This window comes from Phycodurus eques, chromosome 14 (assembly GCF_024500275.1).
Source record: "Phycodurus eques isolate BA_2022a chromosome 14, UOR_Pequ_1.1, whole genome shotgun sequence".
NCBI classification, from domain to species: Eukaryota; Metazoa; Chordata; class Actinopteri; order Syngnathiformes; family Syngnathidae; genus Phycodurus; species Phycodurus eques.
This window is the reverse complement of record NC_084538.1, coordinates 22,019,372-22,028,729: the sequence shown is the minus strand read 5'-3', so window position 1 is coordinate 22,028,729 and position 9,358 is coordinate 22,019,372.

The window sequence follows — 9,358 nt, the reverse complement described above, 5'->3', positions numbered from 1 at the left end:
AATTTCGGCCGCTTGTATCCGGGATCTTGTTCTTTCGGTCACGACCCACATCTCATGACCATAGGTGAGGGTAGGAACGAAGATCGACCGGTAAATTGAGAGCTTCGCCTTTCGGCTTAGCTCCTTCTTTACCACAACGGACCAATACAAAGTCCGCATCACTGCAGACGCTGCACCAATCCGCCTGTCGATCTCCCGTTCCATTCTTCCCTCACTTGTGAAAAAGACCCCAAGATACTTGAACTCCTCCACTTGTGGCAGGATCTCATCCCCGACCTGGAGAGGGCACGCCACCCTTTTCCGACTGAGGACCATGGTCTCAGATTTGGAGGTGCTGATTCTCATCCCAGCCGCTTCACACTCGGCTGCGAACTGCTCCAGTGAGAGTTGGAGGTCACGGCTTGATGACGCCAACAGAACCACATCATCTGCAAAAAGCAGAGATGCAATACTGAGGACCCCCTCTCCGCCTTGGCTGCGCCTAGAAATTCTCTCCATAAAAGTTATGAACAGAATCGGCAACAAAGGGCAGCCTTGGCGGAGTCCAACCCTCACCGGGAACGAGTCCGACTTACTGCCGGATATGCGGACCAAACTCTGACTCCGGTCGTACAGGGACCGAACAGCCCGTATCAGGGGGTTCGGTACCCCATACTCCCGAAGCACCCTCCACAGGAAACTCCCGAGGGACACGGTCGAACGCCTTCTTCAAGTCCACAAAACACATGTAGACTTGTTGGGCGAACTCCCATGGACCCTCGAGGACCCTGCCGAGGGTGTAGAGCTGGTCCACTGTTCCACGGCCAGGACGAAAACCACACTGCTTCTCCTGAACCTGAGATTCGACTTCCCGACGGACCCTCCTCTCCAGCCTCCCTGAATAGACTTTACCAGGGAGGCTGAGCAGTGTGATCCCCCTGTAGTTGGAACACACCCTCCGGTCCCCCTTCTTAAAAAGGGGGGACCACCACCCCAGTCTGCCAATCCAGAGGCACTGTCCCCGATGTCCACGCGATGTTGCAGAGGCGTGTCAACCAGCACAGCCCCACAACATCCAGAGCCTTTAGGAACTCCGGGCGAATCTCATCCACCCCCGGGGCCTTGCCACCGAGGAGCTTTTTAACTACCTCAGTGACCTCAAACCCAGAGATAGGAGAGCCTGCCTCAGAGAACCCACACTCTGCTTCCTCATGGAAAGGCGTGTCGGTGGAATTGAGGAGGTCTTCGAAGTATTCTCCCCACCGACTCACAACGTCCCGAGTCGAGGTCAGCAGCGCCCCATCCCCACTATACACCGTGTTGGTGGTGCACTGCTTCCCCCTCCTGAGACGCCGGATGGTGGACCAGAATTTCCTCGAAGCCGTCCGGTAGTCTTTCTCCATGGCCTCACCGAACTCCTCCCATGCCCGAGTTTTTGCTTCAGTGACCACCAAAGCTGCATTCCGCTTGGCCAGCCGGTACCCATCAGCTTCCTCAGGAGTCCCACAGGCCAAAAAGGCCCGATAGGACTCCTTCTTCAGCTTGACGGCATCCCTCACCGTTGGTGTCCACCAACGGGTTCGGGGATTGCCACCACGACAGACACAGACCACCTTACGGCCACAGCTCCGCTCGGCCGCGATGTCCCCCGCCTCTCCCGGAACATGAGCAAAGTGCTGTCAGAGGTGGGAGTTGAAACTCCTTCGGACAGGGGATTCTGCCAGACGTTCCCAGCAGACCCTCACAATACGTTTGGGTCTGCCACGTTGGACCGGCATCTTCCCCCACCATCGGAGCCAACTCAGCACCAGGTGGTGATCAGTTGACAACTCCGCCCCTCTCTTCACCAGAGTGTTCAAGACATGTGGCCGCAAGTCCGTTGTGACGAGGACAGAAGTCCGATAACAGTACACCGCTCGAGTTCTGATCGGGGGGGCTGTTCCTCCCAATCACGCCCTTCCAGGTCTCACTGTCATTGCCCACGTGAGCATTGAAGTCCCCCAACAGAACAATGGAGTCCCCAGCGGGAGCGCTCTCCAGCACCCCCTCCAAGGACTCCAAAACGGGTGGGTACTCTGAACTGCTGTTTGGTGCATAGGCACAAACAACAGTCAGGACCCGTCCCCCCACCCGAAGGCGGAGGGAGGCTACCCTCTCGTCCACCGGGGTGAACCCCAACGTACAGGCGCCGAGCCGAGGGGCAATAAGTATACCCACACCTGCTCGGCGCCTCTCACCGTGGGCAACTCCAGAGTGGAAGAGTCCAACCCCTCTTGAGAGGACTGGTACCAGAGCCCAAGCTGTGTGTGGAGGCGAGTCCGATTATATCTAGTCGGAACTTCTCGACCTCACACACCAGCTCGGGCTCCTTCCCTGCCACAGAGGTGACATTCCACGTCCCTAGAGCCAGCTTCTGTAGCCGGGGATCGGATCGCCAAGGTCCCCGCCTTCGGCCACCGCCCAGCTCACACTGCACCCGACAACTATGGCCCCTCCCACAGGTGGTGAGCCCATGGGAAGGGGGACCCACGTTACCCTTTCGGGCTGTGCCACCAGGCGCTCGTCTTCGAGCCCTACCACCAGGCCTGGCTCCAGTGGGGGGGCCCCGGTGACCCGCGTCCGGGCAAGGGAAAACGAAGTCCATTGTTTGTCGTCATCATTAGGGGTCTTTGAGCCGTGCTTTGTCTGGTCCCTCACCTCGGACCTGTTTGTCATGGGTGACCCTGCCAGGGGTATAAAGCCCCAGACAATTTAGCTCCTAGGATCACTGGGACACACAAACCCCTCCACCACGACAAGGTGACGGCTCAAGGAGGGGTTGGGTGCTCCTGTACGTCAAAATCCTCCTCCTCCACATATTCCAACACGTTGCTCGCCATTGCGTATAGAGAGTAGCGCACTGTGTTTGGCAATTACAACATCACTTCTGGTAGCCCTTGTGGTGGATAGAGTAACCACACCCCGGTTTCTTGAACTTCGGGTATGTTCGGGGATTGCTCAATACATGTGATAAAAACCTCATTTTTAACTTAACTATCATTGAAAACTTGCTGGAAGTTACGTGCAAGTATTACATAACATATAAACAATGGAAATGTGAATTTTAACTGACCCCATAACATCTTTGTCATCTGAACTTTAAACTATACCTCAGCAATTCAGCACTACATTGTTATAAGTCTGCATATATTTTAAGCACTTATCTTAAAACATATTTAATGTATTTAGAAACAAAACCGATTTCTGCTTTGCCCCGTTTTAATGAACAACAATAAACAAAACAAAGGTAGTACACTTAGCCACAGTATCACAAAATCTGGAAAAAAAACAACAACAACAAAAAAGGTTTTACATTTTTATTGACTCAATGCCCTGACCGGGCACCCAGTGATAGAGGGCAAAGTTCAGTATTAAGAACTATAGCCAAGGCATTGCTTTCATGTTTTGTGCAAGTGATTAGCTGTGGAATTTTTATATTCACTGTGAATTCATGAGTTAAAGGGTATAATGGCAGTGGTGGGCCATATTTTCAGTACTTGGGCCTTTCGTGGGGACTTACCAAAGTTAATCCACCTCTTTATACCGTGACTGTACACCACGAGTAGTACAGAATCTATATTTAAATACATGACAAAACCATTAACAAAAAATAAACAAAATATACTCACCAGAGATGCTGATTTTTAAATGCATTACGTATGCAGAAGAAAAAAAAGGGAAAAAACAAAACAATATTGCTTGAATTCAAAAGAAAATGGTGAGTGGAACGAATCGTGGTTCAGCAGCTCTTGGTTTTTACCACCAGCCTCAAGAAAAGCCTATAATCTACAAAACTGTTGGTGATCAAGTCATTTAGAAGATGAATTCTTTAATTTCCTCATGGTTAAAATTTAAACAATAACCCAGCATAGCCTTGTCCTTGTAGCTTTAAACACCTTTAACTCTGAGTGGATCGAGTCTTCCAGAAGGGTGGTGTTTGAACTTTGTCCTGACACTAAACAACAGAACGTGGTCTTTAAAGGCAACCATAAAGACGCAAACAATGTTAAAAGCTGCTTAAAAGTGCTCTATTAATGCAGGGACGATATCCCCATTTTGTTTCCCACTATCTGGGTGAGTTGCCAGCTGTGACTTTTACTGTCTGGACATCTCAAACCTGCTCAACAAGATGGAACAGCTGTACAGCAAGGCTTACGCGCTAAGGCATGCAGTGAAACTACAGGCGGATGTCGGCGAGGACCTGCGTTCTGTGGCGGTGCCCATGGGATGCAAGGTTGTTGCTGTTCACCGTCGGCTTTATTATATGTTATTGATTCATTCATTTTCCATACTGTCGATCCTCCCAAGGGTCGCGGGCATGCTGGAGCCTGTCCCAGCTGACTCTGGGCAAGAGGCGGGGTACACCCTGGACTGGTCGCAAGTCAATCGCAGGGCACATATAATGTAAACAAATAGTCATTCACATTGACATTCACACCTCCGGGCAATTTAGAGTCTTCAATTAACCTACCATGCATGTTTTTGGGATGTGGGAGGAAACCGGAGTGCCTGGAGAAAACCCACGCAGAGGCATGGGGAGAACATGCAAACTCCACACAGGCGAGGCAGGGATTTGCACCCCGGTCCTCAGAACTGTGAGGCAGATGTGCTAACCAGTCGTCCACCATGCCGCCCATTTTCAGACCAATTAAGTGCAACTTGATCATTTCCCGCAGCACATTAATTGTGCCACGCAGTGGCATCGTTAGGCCTATTTTAGCGGGGCTTCAGTCCCCTTAATATGTTCTTAAGCCCCCCTAAATTAATTGGGTGTTTAAAGTTAACTATCTTTTGTTAAAAAAAGAAAATAAAGTAATTTTCACTTGAGCCACTCCAAGACTAGAATGCAGATTAAGCCTATCAGCTTCTGATACAGCTTGCTGTATTTGCTGTAATATTTGTTTCTTTATATTTAGTGACTGTCCCATACATTCCCAGACTGGATCTCTTGGTGGCACTCTAAAATGACGTAGTGGACATGACGTATTTTACCTACGAACAGGCAGGCCCATATATGGAGAGTGTGCAGGTCGACTGAGCCATAGAGAAAGGCGAAAGCAATTGAAGCAACATGTCAGAGGAGAACCCCAAAATACCTTCAAGACCTGGTGCACAAATGGATCCTACCACAAAGAAAAAGCCTGCTCATCATTTGGCTGAAGGATTATAAGCAAAGAAGGAACGTGACCGACGTTTTAGTCAAACATCGCTTTTTCCTTTTCCGCCTTTTGGAGAGCACTGAAGAAAACAAATTTCAAAAAGTTAGAACGTCAGAATGTTTGAGATAAGCTCTTGAAAACACGGTGAGGGGAGGGGTCGGAAAGGTAGTAACGGGGTTGGAAGCAGGGGGGGGGGAGGCCGGACAAGCATGGAGCCTACGTAATATTGAGGTGACGAAGGCTTTGTTGTAATGCTGAATTCCAGCATTAGGGTGCACCTGAAATGACAGATTATAGATTTAAGAAATATCCATCCATTCACTGAGCCGCTTCTCCTCACTTGGGTCGCGGGCGTGCTGGAGCCTGTCCCAGCTATCATCGGGCAGGAGGCGGTGTACAACCCTGAACTGGTTGCCAGCCAATCGCAGGGCACATACAAACAAACAACCATTCACACTCACATTCACACCTACAGGCAATTTAGAGTTGTCAATCAACCTACTATTCTTAAAACCCCAACAATTATTGAATAAGCGGGGATAAACCACCAATAAGCATTTTTGGCGTTGGTTCCCCTGAATAATAAAAAAAAAAAAAGTGAAAAAAAAGTTGTATTTAAATGAAAAAAAACTGGAAAAATAATCTGATAATAGGTGAATCTGCGGGTGCCGAACCGAGTATACGGCGGTCCATTGTAATTGACAAGCTACTTAGAAGTAGCAAGGGACTTTCTGCTGTTAGATGGGGGGAGGGGCTGACTAATTGTTACTACTAGCAGTGATTAATAGGCATTAGGATTTTTGGGGCCGATCACCGAACAGCGAGTTTAAAAAACAGATAACCGATCACCAATCCGATCACATGATGGAGGAATAAATGACCTGTTCATTTACTGGATGTACTCGTGTACTTAATTGCTCAAAAAAAAAAATTTACAATAATGTATCTTTGTTCCTCTATTTATGCCAGTGAGGCATAGTGACAAGACAGAACAAATGAATGGTCTTCTTTTAGATGGCAGGAAGTAAATATAGTAATTAATGTATCCACTTTTTGTGACATTTTTGTTTGTTGGTGTGCCATGAGATTTTTCAATTGTAAAATATGTTCCTTGGCGCCATAAAGGTTGGAAATCACTGCTCTCGTCAGATCGTGTCGTCTAATCAGTCAGGTCAAACCAACATTACATGACAGAAATAATGGGTGCTAACTTCCTGTAATTAAATTACTTTCTTTTTAATTAAATGACTTCACCCACACCGAAACTTTAGAGCATGATTCGACAGAATGGCGGCATGTTTACATACAACCGTTCCTGCTAGCAGTAGCTTGCTAGTTTACATAACATTTTTATTGCCTGCTTGCGAGCCGTATCGTGTTAAAAGTACGGGAGCACCAAGACGTTTTCCCCCATTTTGTTCTTATAGACACACGGCGCAATGCATTATTGTTGTCATCGCCATGGTAATGAGTGTACCCGGTCGCGTTAGCGTTGACACGATGTAGACCAGTGATTGGAAAAAAACGGGATGCGGTGGTATCGGAATACAAGATTTTATTGCAGTAGTCTGACAGAGCCAATTTGTCTTGTAGTCTGATCCGGGTATTACGTGTGGTCTGTCTCAGACGTGTTGTCTGTTCCACACCGCCGACAAGGCTTTTTTTCTTTTTAAATAACTTTACTGGCCGTCAGACTACAGGACGACGTCAAAAGACACGCGACAAGGCTAAAAATAAACTCGCTTTTGGATTCCAATATACCGTGCACGATGGCGATGCAGAGTAAATGTCTTTTGCGGAGCCAATCAATGACGTCATTGATCGGATTGGCGATTTATGACATTAAAGCCGATCAAGCATAAAATGCTAATTATCGGCCGATAAAATCGGTCTAAAGTCTAGTGATTAAGACTTATCTCATTGAAAAACTTCGCCATGTCATCCATGGCTCCCACGCCGCGCACAACTTCCCTTTGAACGCCCTGTTTACACGGATGTCCAGTGGTTCGTCAAGCCTCCCGGAATGATGGCAAGCTCAGAGTTATTGCACTCAGTCGAATGGTGACTGTAGAGACGCTTCTTCCGGCTGTTCTCTGCTCATTAATCCGTTGCTCAAGTTGGTCTTCCAACTTGGGCCACCTCGCCTTGTTTCCGCGTTTTCTTTTTTCTTCTTTTCCCCCGCGGAAACTCAGCTTCGTCTTCTTGATTTGGCGAAGCTCGTTTTCCTGCTTCCTCCACTTGCAAACCATGGATTCATTGATCTTGAATTCTCTTGCGGCTGCGCCTGCTCGATTCCCATGTTCCTCCACGTAATTAATAGCTTGCAGTTTAAACTGTGCTTCGTAAGCGTGTCTCTTCGTAGGTGCCATTTTTGGGGGTCCTTAGCCAAACCGATGCACATACCGGAACTATATACCTACTGGGGGGCGTGTCTTTAGCCTCCTCTGTCACACGCACCCTTCCCCCTTTACTCAGTCACGTCCGCCTTCCTCTATATAAGCAGCCTGTCGGCAAGGAATGCTTTCAGTCAGTCAAGCGGCGCGCTTATTAAAGTCACACAACAACATTTACAGATTTTGGAACTCTGTGCACACATAAGGCCCGCCGCATTATAAGGCGGCCCGTCCATTTTGGAGAAAATGTAAGACTTTTAAGAGCGCCTTATGGTCGTGAAAATACGGTACTTTCAAAGTAATTGAGTAATATTTTTCTCCAACCATTTTAGATACATATGCACCCAAAATATAATCTCTATGACTTTCAAAAGTATTTGGGAGCAAACAGTTATTGTGTTGTGAGCCAAAGTCATGTCATTAGCCTTTATATTGATCAGTTATTAATTAAATGTGTTTCAATGCATCTTGAAGAGGAATAATTCACAGTCTTGGACACTTCAGCATATGAGTCACAAAAGAGTGACAGACTCCAAGTCTGGGCTGCAGTGTGTTTTGAGCGATGCACCACTTTTCGTTGATACAGAAGCATATTCTGCAACCTTTTGTTTTCCCAGATAGCTTCGTGACAAGGTCTGCTCAGTGTAGTTGGAAGCCGGCGAGCATTACGGCGCCATTAGGGATGTGTTCACATCGCCATGTCTCCGTGAATCACAGGGCAGCGGAACATCCGAAGTTTTTACTGGTCTTTGGTGAGATGAAGCTTGTCCATTTTGTTGGGTAGAGAGCCTATCCTGTGTATCTCCTGGGGGTGAAGCGCCCACCCCCACCCTTAAAACCTAGTGACGTCCCTGGGGCCAAGGCACAATGGTTGGGAATTACTGCTCTCGATCAGTTTAATTTATGAGGTGAGAAAAGTCATTCATTAGGGAAACACAAATCCACATGCATGACTTGACAGTTCAGTAATTGCATTGTGATTATTTTCTCTTGAGCTAGGTTAGAGACTAATATTTTCAGTTAATATTGACTGACTATCAGTACACCATGTTTAGTTATGAATAAATCTGTGTATTTATGGTGATCACAATCTTTGAGGAAAGTTTAAATCAATACACAATCACATTCATTCATTCTTTTTGTTATTTTTCCTGTCTGCCAGTGCATGGTCAACGACACCACGGGTATTTGGATAACCTTGAAAGGACACAATGACCAGACTTAAAATCAATATCAAATAAATCTCATTGAAATACTAACTAGATGTGTCCTGTTCATTTCCTGTCTGCCTTGTAGGCAGTGTTGCCTGTCATTTATTTTGTTTGCTTTCTGTCTGTCCTTTCAGGCAGGTCAATAGTCCTGTCAAACTCTCTGCCAGTGACCAAGCCAAACATAGCAGTTGACCAAGCCAAATAAGTAATTTCTAAAGTACAGTTAAAACGGCATTGACCAAAGTGCTGCACATTTCATGAAAGCATTAAATCTGAACCAATGTAGAACCACAAAAGACCAATGAACAACAGAATACACAAAACAATAAGTAAACAAAACACAAAACTTACAACACTATGCATTAGAAGTGGGGCTTGAGAAGGAATTTAAAAACTGCCAATGTTGGGGCAACTCTAATGTGAGGTGGCAGTTTGTTCCATATTCTTGGAGCCACCACAGCAAAGACCTTTTCTCCCCGGGGATTGAATCGTGACCTGGGAAAGACCAGGAGAAATGTACCTTCAGACCTGTGATCGTGACGAAACAAGGCTTATGAGCTCCCTCGCAAATGTTGTG